The sequence below is a fragment of the Cupressus sempervirens genome, chromosome 4, assembly GCF_028749045.1.
Source record: "Cupressus sempervirens isolate cs-2001-9-10 chromosome 4, ASM2874904v1, whole genome shotgun sequence".
Taxonomy (NCBI): domain Eukaryota; kingdom Viridiplantae; phylum Streptophyta; class Pinopsida; order Cupressales; family Cupressaceae; genus Cupressus; species Cupressus sempervirens.
In genome coordinates, this window is record NC_143121.1 from 750,549,775 (window position 1) to 750,566,237 (window position 16,463).

General features: G+C 36.9%; 1 pseudogene; it reads left to right on the forward strand.

Moving 5' to 3' along the window:
* The first annotated feature begins 9,600 nt into the window (after positions 1-9,600).
* On the forward strand, positions 9,601-11,756 carry LOC149563545 (low affinity inorganic phosphate transporter 3-like; annotated as a pseudogene).
* The last annotated feature ends 4,707 nt before the right edge of the window (positions 11,757-16,463 follow it).

Genomic DNA, 16,463 nt, shown 5'->3' on the forward strand with positions numbered 1-16,463 from the left:
ATAAATGCTGGGGCCACCTTCCAAAGGGCCATGGATCATTCATTCGAGGATTTCAAGAATAAGATCATTGTTGTGTATCTTGATGATCTTACAGTGTTTTCAAAACAGAGAAGAGATCATGTGCATCATCTAGAAGCAATATTACATCGATGTCGAACTCAAGGCATCTCACTGAATCCTAAGAAGTCTATATTTGGGGTGACAGAAGGAAAACTACTGGGGCATATCGTCTCCAAAGAGGGCATTCGGATAGACCCTGAGTGGGTGAAAGCTATCCAACAGTTGTCACTTCCCATGAGTAAACCAGGAATTAGATCTTTCTTTGGGCAGATAAACTTTATAAGGAGGTTCATACCAGACTTCTTTGAGATAACAAAGTCAATTGTGGATATGATGAAAGGAAATACTAATTTTAAGTGGACAAAAGAAGGTAAGGCTTCTTTTGAAAAAATCAAGACTGAAATTTCTCATGCGCCTACCCTTTCTTATCCAGATTTTTCCAAGGATTTTCATTTGTATTGTTATGCCTCCGAAGACACCTTATCTGCTATACTTACCCAACCTGACAAAAATAATACTGAGGCCCCAATAGCATTTATGAGTATCCCTCTTAAGAATCATGAATTGAAATACTCCTTGATCAAGAAAAATGCTTATGCTCTAGTTAGAGCGGTGAAACAGTTCAGGTTTTACATCCTAAACTCTCACTCCAAGGTGTTTGTCCCTGACTCGGCAGTGAAAACTATTTTGACACAACAAGAAATTGGCGTGAACAAAAGGGCCTCCTGGATAGCTAAAGTACAAGAATATGATCTCGATATAAAACCTACAAAGCTTGTCAGGGGAAAAGGTTTGTGTAAGGCAATTGCGGAAGGATCTTCTAAAGAAGGGACGAAGGAAGAAATGCCTTTAGTTTTATTCATTAGTAATGTTGATGACTGGTTTTCAAATATTTCCTATTTTCTGACATATGGGGAATGTCCTGCTCATTTATCACTTAAAGAAAAGAGGACCTTAAAATTGAAATCTGCAAAATACATTCTTTGGAATGACGCCTTATACAAGAAAGGGATAGATGGTACTTTTCTGAGATGTGTTGATTCTGAACAAAGAAAGGAATTGCTTTAGTTATTTCATAATGAAGCATGTGGAGGTCATTACTCCGCATCAGTAACAGCTTACAAAATTTTGAGAAATTGTTTTTACTGGCCCGGGATATTCAAAGATGCAGAAGAATGGGTGAAGAAGTGTGATTCTTGTCAGTACTTCAAAGGAAAAGTTCAATTGGCTGCACTGCCCTTGAAACCAGTGGTGATCGAAGAGCCCTTTCAACAATGGGGTTTGGATTTCATAGGTCCTATTCATCCTTCATCCTCTGCTGGACACACTCATATTTTGATGGCAACTAACTATTTATCAAGTGGGTGGAAGCGACTCCAGTAAAACAAACAACTTCAGAAGTGGTTTGCAATTTTATCAAACAAAACATTCTGGTTAGGTTTGGTGTGCCGAATAAAATTGTTACTGACAATGCTACCAACTTCTCTTCTCAAGAGATATCATCATTTTGCTATCAATACAGGATTATTCTCTCTCATTCCTCTGATTATTTTGCACAAGGAAATGGTTAGGCAGAATCAAGTAATAAAAATATTATGACCATTGTACGAAAATTGATAGATGTTAATCAAAGATCCTGGCACAAGCACCTATATGATGCACTATGGGCAGATCGTACCACTAAAAAGAGAGCAACGGGATTTTCTCCCTTCAAGATCCTGTACGGAACTGAGCCAGCTCTTCCTCTCCCTTTAGAGCTATCCACCTTGAAATTACAGAGTGCCATTGAGAATCTTGAATTCAAAGATGCTCTCGAGAAACGAATTTTGTATTTGACAAAGTTGGAAGAAGAAAGAGAGATGGTTGTTGATAGAATTCAGGAACATCAATCCCGTGTCAAGAGGTTATTTGATAGAAAGGCTAAGCAGAGGATGTTTCAAGAGGGCGATCTTGTCTTGCTTTGGGATAAGCGCAGAGAGCCAAAAGGATTACATGGAAAATTTGACTCCTTATGGAGAGGCCCTTTCCAGATCAAAGAGGTATGCGGGAAGAACTCTTTTATTTTGTCATACCTGAGTGGTACCCAGTTGCCCTTACCTTATAATGGGCAACACCTGAAACATTATCATCAGTAAAAGGTGTTCGTACACCTTTTGTATATAGGTTGTCCCGTTTTTGGTATGCTCTTGTTGGTTGGTGTTGTTTTGGCCTTTCTTTCTGTTGTCCTATTTTTGGTATTTGTTCCCTCTTTTGTAAATTGGCCCCTCGAATGATTCTATTTCACAAGCCCAATGGATAAGGCACTACTTCATTATTCTGGATTCGAGCTTCGTCCTTATCAGTCCTTGTCCCCAGTTAGAGCCAGCTGTTGCCCTGTTATAAAATTCTTCAAATTTTATAAGCCCCGCTCATTGCAGAATATATTCATCAGACTACAGCATGCTTTAAAAGACGCATTCGGCGCAGTTGAGGAGATCAAATCTTTGGGTTTCAGCAACATATGCTCTTTGCTAATAAGTTTCGAGAGAAAGCCCATGTTAGACAAAATGGAAAGAACTTATTGAGGCCTCGTTGCTGGAACGAAAGTCACTCCAATCGATATGCCTGGAACCGCATTTCATTATGCCTTCAAGTGCGGAAAGTAATATCAGAATATTTTATTTTGATGAGCGGTTATGTGAAGGTAGAAAGAGCGCGACAACTTGGCGGGCACGATGAAGAAACAGATAAATTAGTTGAAGTTTAACCACGGTAAAGGCCAGCAAGTGGGGCAAGATGCAGAGGCAGTTTCAAGACGTGTGATCCACCTCCATCTCCATAACTTCGCCATTGTGAATTCACGCTGGTGGAGACGTAAAAATAATCCACATTTTCGCGGCCATTTCTAAATCGAATCTGCTCCATGATGAATTTGTTGCCACTATCATGACGGTTAGCAATTTCTACAAATAAACACACGCCAAATGCAGGATCCTTTAAGTCAGTTGAATTGGTGGAAAGAAAGGCCATGCCTGAGTACCGAAAAGACGTCATTTCAAACCGCTTTAAAAATAAAATCTGAACCGTCCTGCACATCAAATATCTGAACCGGAATAGCAATTGTTTGTTATTCAAAACAGACAGCCGTAGATTGGGTGCAAATTTTGTCTCAGGCTTTGCGAAGAAACACAATCGCCCTCAGATAGACCGCCATTGATGATCCCCCAGAGCTAATAAAATAATCTCGGTGGGAGAAGTGGAGGCACTCTATTTTCGGACACTCCCTTTTTGGTGAGGGTTTTAAGTAATGATGAATCTGAAAGCAGAAAGAAGAACAGTAATGTGAATCGGGAATTGAGTGAGGTTTGGCATGTATGGTGCCATGCATTTTCATTTCTTGATTGGGTTGCGATGAAAAGCTTGTTCGCGCCATGGGGACTGCATTTAAATTGATGGGTACCATTTCTGAATGGAAGCCATGTGAATGTTAAAAGAAGAGAAACTGTCGCTCTACCAGTATACCTACTATTGAAGGTATTAGATCTCCTATTTGGACAGGACCCAATAGTTGCTATGGTGGGATACAAGTAGTAGGGGGCATCTTTATTTTCTCTGTAACTCGGCATATTTGAGAAAAGGATTGAAAATCAAACCATGAAGTACAAGTATCAGAGGCCGGATTATGCTCCTGTTTTAAGAAGTACGCTTCCAGATATTGGCGATACCATTTTGGGAAATGTTTGTCTTCAAGACTTCTGGTCATCTCTTGCGAATGAAGAAAAGACTCCATTAGCTGGAAAAATACTGGAAAGTGGTTTGGCCCAAGCAAGCGGGCATCCCATTTCCGTACAATGCCCAGAATTAGTGCTGGAGTGCATGAAGGCTTATCATCCCAGCACTAGAGAAGTTGTTTCGCCGAACAATGAAACAATTGTCCGCCTGGACCCTGCCTCTATTGCTATCATTTTTCGATTGCCTGCTAGGATGCAATATGCCAGCGTTAATCTAAGAACTGCCAAGGAATATTTTACTGCCAATCAAACTCAATGTTTAAATACTGTGGCAAGATCGTGGTTTTTCCAATCGAGAAGAGGCAAATCTCAATTAGGCAAATCCATTCACAGATCATCACTGAAAGAAGATGTGGCGGACATGGTAACTTTGTTGAGCAGGATCGTTGGTCTTCGGGATTCACACGAGTTTGAAGGTTGGATGTTTCTATTCATTAATATTGTCTGTGAAGGAAAACAATACATTGATTGGGCTGAAATTATCAGTGACTCACTGCACAGACAGCTCATGGGACTTCGGGAAAATGACTAATTTTATATGACTTCATACCTTTTCTACGCCATTGCAAGTACCAAAGGTTGGCCAGGACTTAACCGGCAGGGCATTTATGATGACACGACCATCATTTATAATTATCTTCCTCAAATTCATTATGATAATAGCCTACACCATTTCAGAAGAGTGAATGACGCATTCACCATGCTAACTATAAGGGAAATTCAGGGGAACATTGGGCTCAGGATTTCACAAGAATCAGCAATGAAAGTGCAAAAATATGGAAGTGTTTTTATACAATTTCCGAAGTTTACATATATCCGGCTGGCTGCCTATGATGGATGTCCGTTGATGTTACCTAGGTTTGTTGATGATAAACTAGTCTTAATTGAAATGTGCAGGCAAATTAATCAAATCAACAAACTTTGCAGGAACAGGAGGACAGATGAAATAACTTTCCCTATCGGCATCGGATATTATAGTTGCGACACCGCATCAGATGCCAGGAACATTGAAAGATCTATCTCCACGATAAATTTGCATCCTTACACGATGCGTTTCCCTTATGATAGTAAGGGCTATGCTGTGAATGAATTGAAGTTAAATCCCAGTCTCGGTCACTTCCCGGCTCTAGAAGACTTTTGGGAGGATTGCGAAAATGACTTCGAAGTCAGGAAGAGGGATTGGATGCGGCTTACAGTATGGCAGGTAATAAACTTTAAGTTAGACATTGATGTAACAGGCATAGATGATGATGAGGTTTCTTTGGTTGATCCTTATTATTACGAGAAAATTGAATTACTAGAGCTCCCTCCTATTGATTGGTCAATTCCTGAATTGAAAAGTTTGAAAGAGAGGTCTTCCTATGTTCTTAGAAGAACAAGAGACTGGATCAGTAAAGTCAGAATCGAAAAAGCAACTGGTGAATCTCAAAATAAAGAGGGGAGAAATAATACAGGGGAATCGTCTCGAATGGCGATAGAGGCCACTTCTAGTGAGAAGATACGACAACTAGATATAGATGCTCAAGATCAAGAAGAAAATTTGAATCAGCCAGATAAGTTTACAGTACAAAGGAAAAGGACAAAAATGAAAGGTAGAAGAAATGAAAAATACCAAAGAACCCCTCAAATTGCTGAATCACATGTTCCGGTTACATCCCCTCGTGATGTAGCGATTCCTCACTTGAGTCTTCTTCCTCCTGATGCGCCCATAATAGACATTACACAGTTCGATGACCCGTTATCTAATTCGGAGGACTTAATAATGGCTGCTGAAAATGTAACAGGTGCCGAACAAATTTCAAAGGTTACACATTCACGGTTCCAGGATAGTCTTCAGAAGAGGAAGAATGTTGTTCAGTTGGTTCCGCCTCTGTTTGATATGGTCTCTAGCATTCTTCAGAAGCCTCCTAAGGTGAAAAAGACCAAAGTGATGTCCAGGTTAGCTATTGATAAAACTTCAGGCAATCTGTATGTAGAATTAGCCAAGCCTATAGTTGAAAAGAATGTTGATGAAGCATCTGAATCAGATTTCATTCTAGAAAACGTTGACCTTGGTCCTTCTAATGCGGAAAGAGAGTTTCAAAATTTTGAATTGATTGCCACTCAGATGTTGCAAAGGGCGAAGAAAGAGAGAAGAGCCAAAGAGCAACTCAAAGAACAACTTCAAATGATGGTAGCTTATGTTAATTCAATCGGCAACCCTTCTAATACCAAAGTCATCGCCACCCCGCCAGTTCCAACAAGACTTGATGGTATTTTAGATCATACTATTGTTCAAAGAATTGACCAACAAAAGTCATATAGTTTAATGATCGAGGCTTGGATAAACAGGATGATAGAAGATGCTTCAAAACTTATAACTGGAGTAAAGGAGATATGTGGGAAAGCCATCACGCAGGTACATGAAATTTCTAAGGAGCTGGAAAATAGCAAAGAACATAAATCCAATTGGCAAAAATTAGCCGATGAATTAAAGGAAATAGCCAAGTTGGATACGGGCACCCTACTCCTTGAGAAAATTACTGCTGATCCGAGTGACAACCAAATACGTATCTGGAGTAAAAGTGTTGGTTGGAAGATGATAAACATCAACAAAGGGATCACTGAGTTCGAAAAGTTAATAACCTCTTTGGAGCAGTTGAAAGCAAAAAGTACAGATGAATTAATCTCTACTATCATAGGTGGGATGCCAGTAAGTGATCTTCAGCATGTTGATTGTCAGTTTCTCCTTGATTCATTCAGCGTTCAGATTCATTCAGAAATAGAGAACCGTGTGTCAGATGCTGAAACTATGATGAAGCTTAGCCTAGTTGCAGTCACGTTGGGAGATTATAAAATTTCAGCCTACCGGCAGGAGTCAGAAGAAATCCAAGATAGATATCTCACAGCCAAACTCAAGATGGAAAACGTGTTCATTCCGAACTATGAATCAATGATACTCGTCCAAGATGCTTACAAGGCTTTCCGAGACAGATCAATTGTGTCCTGATAGATAGGGCTAATAGCTAGAAGAATTAGTGATTGTATATGTAAACGTTTTCAGGAATTCTAGCTAAAGTTTTGTTTTTGCAAGTTTCCTTGTATAGGTTAATTTTCTTAAGGCTAATTAACCTTCCAAAATTTTGTGTTTCGGAGGTGGTTATTAACCTCAGAGAGGTAGTTATTAACCTCTATGTCTATATAAGGACACCTTTTGGCTTGTAAAGGGACTTTTTTTGGGTTGAAAAATAAGGGAACACTATGCTGAAATTTTGATCTAGAGATAAATTTTGGAAAGTATGTACACTTTTTATCTTTGAATTGAAAAATCTCTATTGCTTTCTTGGTGCAAGAAAAAGAAACGAGACGTGCGTTGGGTTTCTTATTTTAAAATCCAAATTGTTATACGTTTTTGGTAGACATTCTCATGGTGCTATGCGAGTGTTTACAAATGATAATGAATATGCTTAATAACATTGGTTGCTTTCAAGCGTAGTTCTCGGACACCACCGTTATCGATCTTGTTAACCACAGAGGGTTGTGAGGGCGTGTAGTGCATTCGTCTTCCATGACTCTCCCCTTGAAATTTGAAGTTTGAATTCTTTATTTGAAAATCTATTAAAAATTATATCATACGAGGGAGCTGCCCCTCAAAACGCAGAGGAAGGCCGGATATCAAGGGCCTATCCAACTGTTGTGAACGGTTTGCCACACACACTCCGTTGGGCAATTCTACTGTGACAAATTTGTTTACCAACACTATCAAAAAGATTAAAATTCAACAAATATGACCTACAAACTTTTGAAGATTTATAAGTTAACATTTGACTCGAAACACTACCAAAAATGAGAGATAATTAAAGATGAGATTTTGGTGAATGTGATTGTTAGCAAAACTTTTCTAATTATTGACATGTTTTCCAAAACATGTAAAAGTTTGAACATGATGAAAAAAATAGGTATCATTATATTTTTAGGAGATGAGTGATTGGATTCATAGTGGTATTTAGTTATCTTGAACATTATTTTTGTTAAAATACTCCAAAGTTGTATGAAAATGACAAAAATGAGGTAACACCATTAAAATATTTCAACTTAGATCAATTTAATTCTAAGGCACATAAAAATACCAACTGTTCATTAAGAAAATTAAATGTGTTTGTTAATGAATGTAGATCTCAAATGATGAATTATATCTTTGATTCCAAACTAAAATATTTTTATTTATATAAAATATTTAAATAATAATAGTTAACCAACTTTATGAACATTTTGATTCATTAGTTCTATGGTTCTAGGCCACTTCTACCTAGTGTATCCTTGTCATAACAATCATTTGTAAATTGGATAACCATGTAGTACTTCACTCTAATTCATTATTTACTAATACATTAGAGAAATTATTTGATAATAAAATTCATGTTATCTTTGGTCGATCCTTTTTACTCCTACCAATCTTTTTTAGTAAACTAGCTATGGAGTCATTTATTCGATTTAGACTCTATGATAACGAATGCATAGTGAATTTGTTTAGAGATCTTTGTATAGTAATATGTATTTGAAATTGTAGAATAAATAAATCTCTTGATCATCTTAAAATGAGTAGGAGTTGATATTTAATGTGATATTTAGAATTTTAAGGAGTCATGTGATTCATTGTGAAAATAATTATTTTCCATGAAATTAAACATGTGCAATAAAATAGTAATGTCGTTGTAAGAAAAAATCCCAATAAAAGTTATAACATATTTAAAAGATAGAATAAATTTTTTTATTAGAAATAAACTTGATATAATAAAATTAAATAAATGAAAAACGAAATAAATAAATAAATAAGCATATATTTCACTTCACAAAATAACATTAAATTTCTCCATAAATAAATTTATTAAACTATGTCATTAAAACAAGCTTAAAATAAATGAATAAAAATATAAATTTAAGATATAACTCATTCATTATAATAAACTAAAAAATCAATGTAGAAATTATAAAACATATATATCTAACGGAATGCTCCACCACTCCAGAATACTAATATGAACATCCAACTGCTTGGATATCCGCGATAAAGATGAATTTAGAAATCATAAACTGTATCCTTCTGACTGAACTGCTGGCGACTTAGGCTTTTCCTTCACCTCCCTCGATAACTTCATATTTATAATTTATAATTATAATTTGTTCAATATAATTTTGTTTTGCAAAACTACAGCGAACTTTGTACCGCTCCCCACCTAGGAGTACTCAGTAGAAAAAATTGCGATGACCATTTCATGGGATACATTCATTGCTCATTTCTAATTTTCCAACTGGTCACTTTCCATCGTAAATAAGGTCCACAACGTAGTTCCTGATGGTGGCCCACAAAGCTGTTCTCTGCGTTTTCCCTGTTCTCGACAAGTTCAAATGAACTTCCTTGCGTCTACGAATTTCATTGTCTAATGAAACCAATATAATTTAAAACAGTATATTTCTGAATATTCTTAGAAAATACCAAAAAAAAAAAAAAAAAAAAAGTATTCTTGACTACAAAGACTAAAAAAAAACTGACAACTGGCGGCAGACCAATGACCTCTAACTGTGTATATTATAACACATCGGGTTGATCAGAAATTCATAGTGATTTCAGAAAGGTTCAGCTTTTGTCTATTGAAGCGTATTAATTTTGGTCACAATCTCATACACTAAGCAAGACTGATCCCTTAGAAGAACTAATAGACTCTTTTGTAAGAGCCTTAGAACTTCACCAATACGCTAAGAATAGAAATTGTGAATCTGTAGTTCAAAAATGCCACGCGACGTTCTTTCTGCGCTGAACTCGGCGCGCACGCAGCTGTATCATTTCTGTGCGATATTCATTGCTGGAATGGGATTTTTCACGGACGCCTACGATCTCTTCTGCATCCCGCTCGTTTCCAGTCTGTTGGGAAACATCTATTACGACAGTACACACAAGGGCTCGTTACCCATTGATGCGGAGAGCACAGTGGAAGGTTAATGAATTCAATCACAAATATAGATCTTCAAAACCAATAGCAAATAACAGAGGCTTCCATTACAATACATAATATTCTTAAATCCAAACAGCAAAAGAGAAAATCGAATGTAGATACAAAATGTTATTTATTCATTCTTTGTATTACATTGACTACATTGATCTTTCCCCTCCATTCTGCTTGGACTCTCCGCTGTCCCACTACTACTCTGGGTTCTTGAATATAAAGATCTTCAAAACAAGACAGCCCAACAACTAAATTTAAAACTAACTTTTAACTTCCCTTTCCCAACTTAATCTACTTCCTCTAACGGTTTTACAATACCGATTAGAGTAAGTTTCAAAACTATAAAATACACTAGAATAGTATCAACTTCATGATAATACCAAACATATATTAAATCAAAATACTATCGTCTACCTCAACCATAATAAACACTCTTACTCGACCGATTACATTCGTCTTATGAAAATAAACACTTTCTACGATCTCAAATATCTGAAAAGTCTCGAATCTTGTGATGCCCCTGCATCACCCATCGAGGTAAAAGCCCTCGTTAATGGAATAGCCCTGTGCGGTGCCTTTGCAGGCCAGCTCTTTTTCGGCCGGGTTGAAGACATAATAGGCCGAAAGAGAGCTTACGGATTCACACTAACTCTGATGGTCTTCAGTTCTCTCGCTTCCGGCTTCTCCATTGGCAGATCGAGAGAGTGTGTGATTGGCACTTTGTGTTTCTTCAGGTTCTGGTTGGGGTTCGGAATTGGCCGGGAACTATCCTCTGTCTGCGACAATCATGGCGGAATACGCGAATACCAGAACCAGAGGCGCTTTCATCGCAGCGGTATTTGGAATGCAAGGCCTCGGAATTCTGGCGGGCAGTATTGTGGCTCTCGTTGTTTCGGTGAGTATGAAGTCTTTGGCGGGCGATGTGCCGTCGTTCGGGCAGAAGGACGTGGTTTGGAGGATTATCTTGATGCTTGGAGCCGTTCCCGCCGGTTTTACATATTACTGGCGGATGAAAATGCCCGAAACCGCCTGGTATACCGCTTTGGTTGCCAGAAACGCCCCGCAGGCGGCCATTGACATGTCGAGGGTTCTGAATCTGGCGATTGACGAAGATGAATCGGATGTCCTCAGCATGGACATTGAGTCCCCTCAGTTTGGATTGTTCTCGATGGATTTTGTGAAGCGGCATGGATTAGAGTTGCTCGGGACGACGTCCAGTTGGTTCTTCGTGGATATTTCATTCTTCAGTGGCAATCTATTTCAGGACGATATTTATCACAATATCGGATGGTTAAAATGTGTTTATCACAATCCGTTGGAGGGTGTTGAACGCGCTGCACGAGCTCAGGCATTGATTGCACTGTGTGGGACTCTGCCGAGGTACATATTTACCATTCTTCTAATAGATCGTATTGGGCGGTTTAGAATTCAGCTAACTGGGTTTTTCTTCATGTCAGTTTTCTTGTTCGCCCTCGCCATTCCTTACGATAGTTTCTGGGTTCAACGGTCTCATGGTTCTCTGGCGATCTATTCTCTGACATTTTTCTTTGCAAATTTTGGGCCGAATACGACTACTTTCATTGTGCGGGCGGAGTTGTTTCCTGCTCGCTTGCGATCGACGTGTCATGGTATTTCTGCCGCCGCTGGAAAAGCAGGAGCTATCGTCGGAGCATTTGGTTTCGTGTTCGCATCTCAACCCACGGAAAAGGATCCTGCGCTTATTGATCCGAATAAGAACCCCTATGAGTGCGAAACCTCTTATCCAACTGGTATAGGAGTGGACAAGGCCTTGATTATTCTTGCAGTGGCAAGTTGCTTGGGTTTCTTTTGCACATTTCTGATACCGGAAACAAAGGGAAGATCACTGGAAGATAATGAGGCGGAAACAACCCGAAGATCATTGGAAGATAAAGATGTGGAGCTTGCTAAAATTCAAGCCTAACCTAGTGAATATGGTGGGAAGGGGGAAAATGGAGCATATCTTTATCCAAAAGTATTGTTTATAGGAGTGGTTTTTCTAGTGATATTGAAAGAAAGTAGACTAAAGTTTTCTTTGAGTTTGTTAAGAATAGGGATATTGCAATTGGACCTTGTTAAGGATAGGGATGTTCTACCTGGATTAATAGGCAAGCGGTAGTTGCAAATTCTTACCTTATGTATATATATATTCAACTATTATATAATAATATATTTTTGTTAAATATCAAATTAAATTTCTGGCTAATGTCAGCTTTCTGCTTAAAAATTCAACACTTTTCTCATATATAGCAATTCCCAAGCTGTTGTGTGCCACAATAAATAATCTTATCAGTTAATTAGAACCCCTATGAGTGCAAAACCTCTTATCCAAGAGTTATAGGAGTTGACAAGGCCTTGATTATTCTTGCAGTGGCAAGTTGCTTGGGTTTCTCTTGCACTTTTAATATACTAGAAACAAGGGGAAGATCATTGGAAGATAATGAGGCGAAAACAAAGGGAAGATCATTGGAAGATAATGACGTGGAACTTTCTAAAATTCAAGCCTAACCTAGTGAATATGGTGGAGAATAGGAAAATGGAACATATCTTTATCCAAAAGAATTTCTTATAAGAGTGGTTTTTCTAGTAATATTTTTTTGATGAATAGACCTTTTCTAATAATAAATAATACACTAAGATTAAAATTCACAAAAAAGGGCTGGGGATACAAAATCACCTTGCAAGAGTTCAAACAGTCGAAGCCAGAATCATAAACTATTCATTAAAAAAAAAAATTAAAGCAACCCTCAAGCAGCTAAAGTAGTGCCTATTGAGGGAGGTTGCTGAACGCGATAATGGAAACCCCAATCATCTTTGGAATTGGGAGGTAGATTGGGAACAGTCCTACCATCAGTAGTAGCATCAGTAGCCTCAGTGGCCTAGTTAACATCCTTCATATCTAGCCATAGAGGTGAAATAGCTAGTTCCAAGTGAATGGACCATTTCCCAGAGACCACTCATTGAGTGCTAGGAGGAGGAGTCAAGGACTAGCCAGTGCCACCATGGGGCAGGGAAACCAAGCGATACCTCCATCCATCATCACCACCAGTAGGAGAGTGGTGGCAGGAAGCCTGAGAACATGAAGTATGTGAGCAGTAGCTTGAAGAGTTGCGCCTTAGATGGTGGCCTCTAGGCATTGAGGTATCAACTGGGCATTTGGAGGTACCCTAGCAATAGTAAAAGCTCACAACAACATGAAGGGGGGTTTTAAGACAATATTGGAGACAATTTTTAAGTGAATTGTCATAATTTGAGACCAAACAGAAGTTGTGTATTGTCTTACCTATTGTCTTTAAGTGAGTGTCTTAAACTATTGTCTTATAAAGACAATAAGGAAAATCACTATTATTGTCTCTTAGAGACAATTTTAATTGTCTTTATAGAAAAAACTATCTTTAATCTTGCTTATTGTCATCTTGAAGACAATTAGAGGGAAGATGGTATTAAATAATAAATTAACAAAATATATATTTAATATAAAGTACAATATAATTAATTAATTCATGTTAAGGCACGATGGATTTGAACCACCATCCCCCTGCTTATAATGTAGGTGCTCGTCCATTGAGTTAGCACCTTTTAAAATAAGGAATATTAATAGTCTGAAGTTTTGCAAATAAGAGATAAAGGGAGCAAGAAAGATTAATTCAATGAGTAGGAACATAGGTGGTGAGTTGAGACTTCCATGTGGATAGATGCTGATAGGTTTTGATAGTTAAAAAAAATTGAATTCTAATTGAAAAACCTTTACAAGTATGTTCCTTACATGTGCTGACTTGAGGTTTTGAAAACGTGTATGCACATACAACAACATAAAGAGTTTAGCTACAACTACTCTGGTACACATGTACACCTAATGTGGAGGTAAAAACAGGCATATCAACTATTTTTCTCACCACTTATGCCAACAATGAAAGCCTTTAAAAGTAACTAATTTGTCAAATCAATTTTAAATTGCCACATTCCAAGAAGACCATTAAACTCCAATTCTTAAAATGACAATACACATCAAGTAGAAGTTGAATCACCTTAGGGAAAATGAATGGAAGAAATTTTAGAAAAAAAAATTAAAACAAGCCAAATCTAGTGTAATAAATGAGGAAAGTGCATTGGAAATTAGGGAGGTTTTTGTGAACAAGAAAGAGAAGTGGTGTTGTGGGGCAATGGCAAAGAGATTATGAAGAGGAAGAAAATAACTAAGAAGGGTGCAGAGTAAGAATACTTAAATTTTGAAAGAAATGTGTAGCTGATTTTTCCTACATTCTGAAAGAAAATTGAAGTGGAAAGAAAATTGAAACTTATTTGCATAAGAAACCATGAAAAGTCAAGGTCCTTCCTAAATGATCTACACTAAGGTCACTTAGACCTTGTAAAGTCTAGTTGGCAACTATTGTATTTAAACATTGGACTAAACTTCCACTTTTTTATTGACCAACCACTAGTTACGAAAACAAGAGGAAAGGTCAAAGAACTATACAATGTCATTTGAGATGTGCCTCATATGTTATTAATGTGATAAACATGTAAGAGGTTCCACTTTACCATGTGCTTCCCTCAACATATTAAAGCCAAGTTAGAATAAGTATAATCACAATAATAAGAGAGAGATATCTTGAAATGTAGAATAGAAGAACCATGCCTAACTTAAAAAAATTAATTCTTAAATAGCTCCAAGTAATGACCAAACTTTGTGTCAAAAATTGTCTTACCATTGGCTTGCAAAACATGGTATTTGTGCTTTCAATAATATTTATGACAAAAAATGTGAACGGGATGTAAGTAAAATGCAAAAATTTATTTGTTAATCATAAGCCCCAATCTAAGTAAAATACAAGCTCACCATGCCCAATTAACTAGGGCAGGTTGTTGTCTAGTATACAGAGTTCTATCTAGTATTGTAGAGGTAAGGCTTTTAAAATTCACTAGTCAATAAGATAACGAACCTTCTAGAAAATGGTGCAAACATGCTACTACATAATTAGTCTGCAACCAAGCTTTAAACTTGGATATCCAAATAAACAAAGCCATCATAGCAGCTAAAACTTAAGAAAACATGAAAGTCAAGGAAGTATTCCCCATAACTTGATTTAGTTAACCAAAAATTTGCAAAAGTAGTCATTGATAATCATATATAGTTACAAAACAATAAGGATTCATTTTAGATGGTGAATGTTAAAGTCACAGTTTTTTGGGGTGGTTTTAATTTCTCTAAGCTAACTATATAAGTTATGCTAAGCATACCAAGGCCACTAGACTACGTTTGTTTGCTATGTATTTGTACTCCAAGTTCAAAAAATATGTTGTTGGATCTTAATTTGATTCCTAATCAGAGCTTGCTATTTTGGAAATGAGTGTTTGATTTCACTTTCTTTTAGAATGTCTTCTACTAAACTCTCATGTCAACATTTTGTGGAAATGTGTTGGTCCAGATATTCTCTATTGAAACCTCGTGTCATGCTTTTGTGGACAATACATTGGTCCAAGCATTCTCTGCTCATTCTTTTGGCAAGTGTAGCTGCTTCAGTATTAGGTCCAAATCTTTCTTAGCAATTGATATCTTTTCTACCTCATCTTCAAAAAAAATTGCCACTTTAAGATGTCCTCACTTATAAAATTTCATATTATGCCAATTTTTAAAATAGACATTTGACTAATAGAATAATATCAAGTGGATGTTTCTTTTTAGAACAAAGTGTTTTCTCTATCTTTCTTTATACTTGGTTTTGATATCATTCCTAGTACACAAAAAGTAGCAAATTCACAACAATGAAATAAGCTTCCCTAACTATGACAAGATGGGCTATCCAATGATAACATACAATCGGCCTACCATGTTTAACTGTCATGGAGATAGCAAGTAGAACAAAAGTACTTATCAACAGTGACCTAATCAGTTATTTTTTAGGACCACCAAATGCATTTTTTTAATTTAAAAAGTATAAAATGTTTTAAACATTCTTTTGAAACCTTTGGACATGAGTTCCATATGAAAGAGAATGTTTTTCGAGTGTATGGGGTAACCATATCAATATGGTCATACCTTGGTTTAACTATATGGGCTCCTATTCTCTCCTATTTTTTCATACAATAGGACCTCAAAGACATCGATCCAAGGGGTTTCTAGATTCCTCTATCAGTATATATTAAGAGAAGAAAATAAATATAGCCTTTATGGATTCATCATAAATCATAATATGATTGAATCTACAAGGAAAGGCCTCTTAAGTTACATCTTCCTCTCTTTTTCTAGAATTTAAAAATTGCCTTCTTTATTAACAAATTATTAGATTGTAAAACCCTCTTAGCAATATCACAATTTGACTTGCTATGAAAAATCCTCCTCATTATCAATGATTACATTCTTGTAATTCAATTGACAGGTTGCTAGGATCTTCTTTTTACCTACAATAAGTCATTTCTTTTCTTTAGTTTATTTTGTGCTATTACTTTAAAAGCTTTTGTTGACCTTGATGGAGCCCAAGTTTTTACAAAATTAGAGCTCCTATCTAAGCACTCTGATTCAAATTATAACAAAAATTGAACATTGAGCATAGAAAAAGCATCAGATGCAGAAATGATTTATGAAGTTCAGGATGCAGGTGCATCACAAGGACAACTTAAGAAGTTTAGG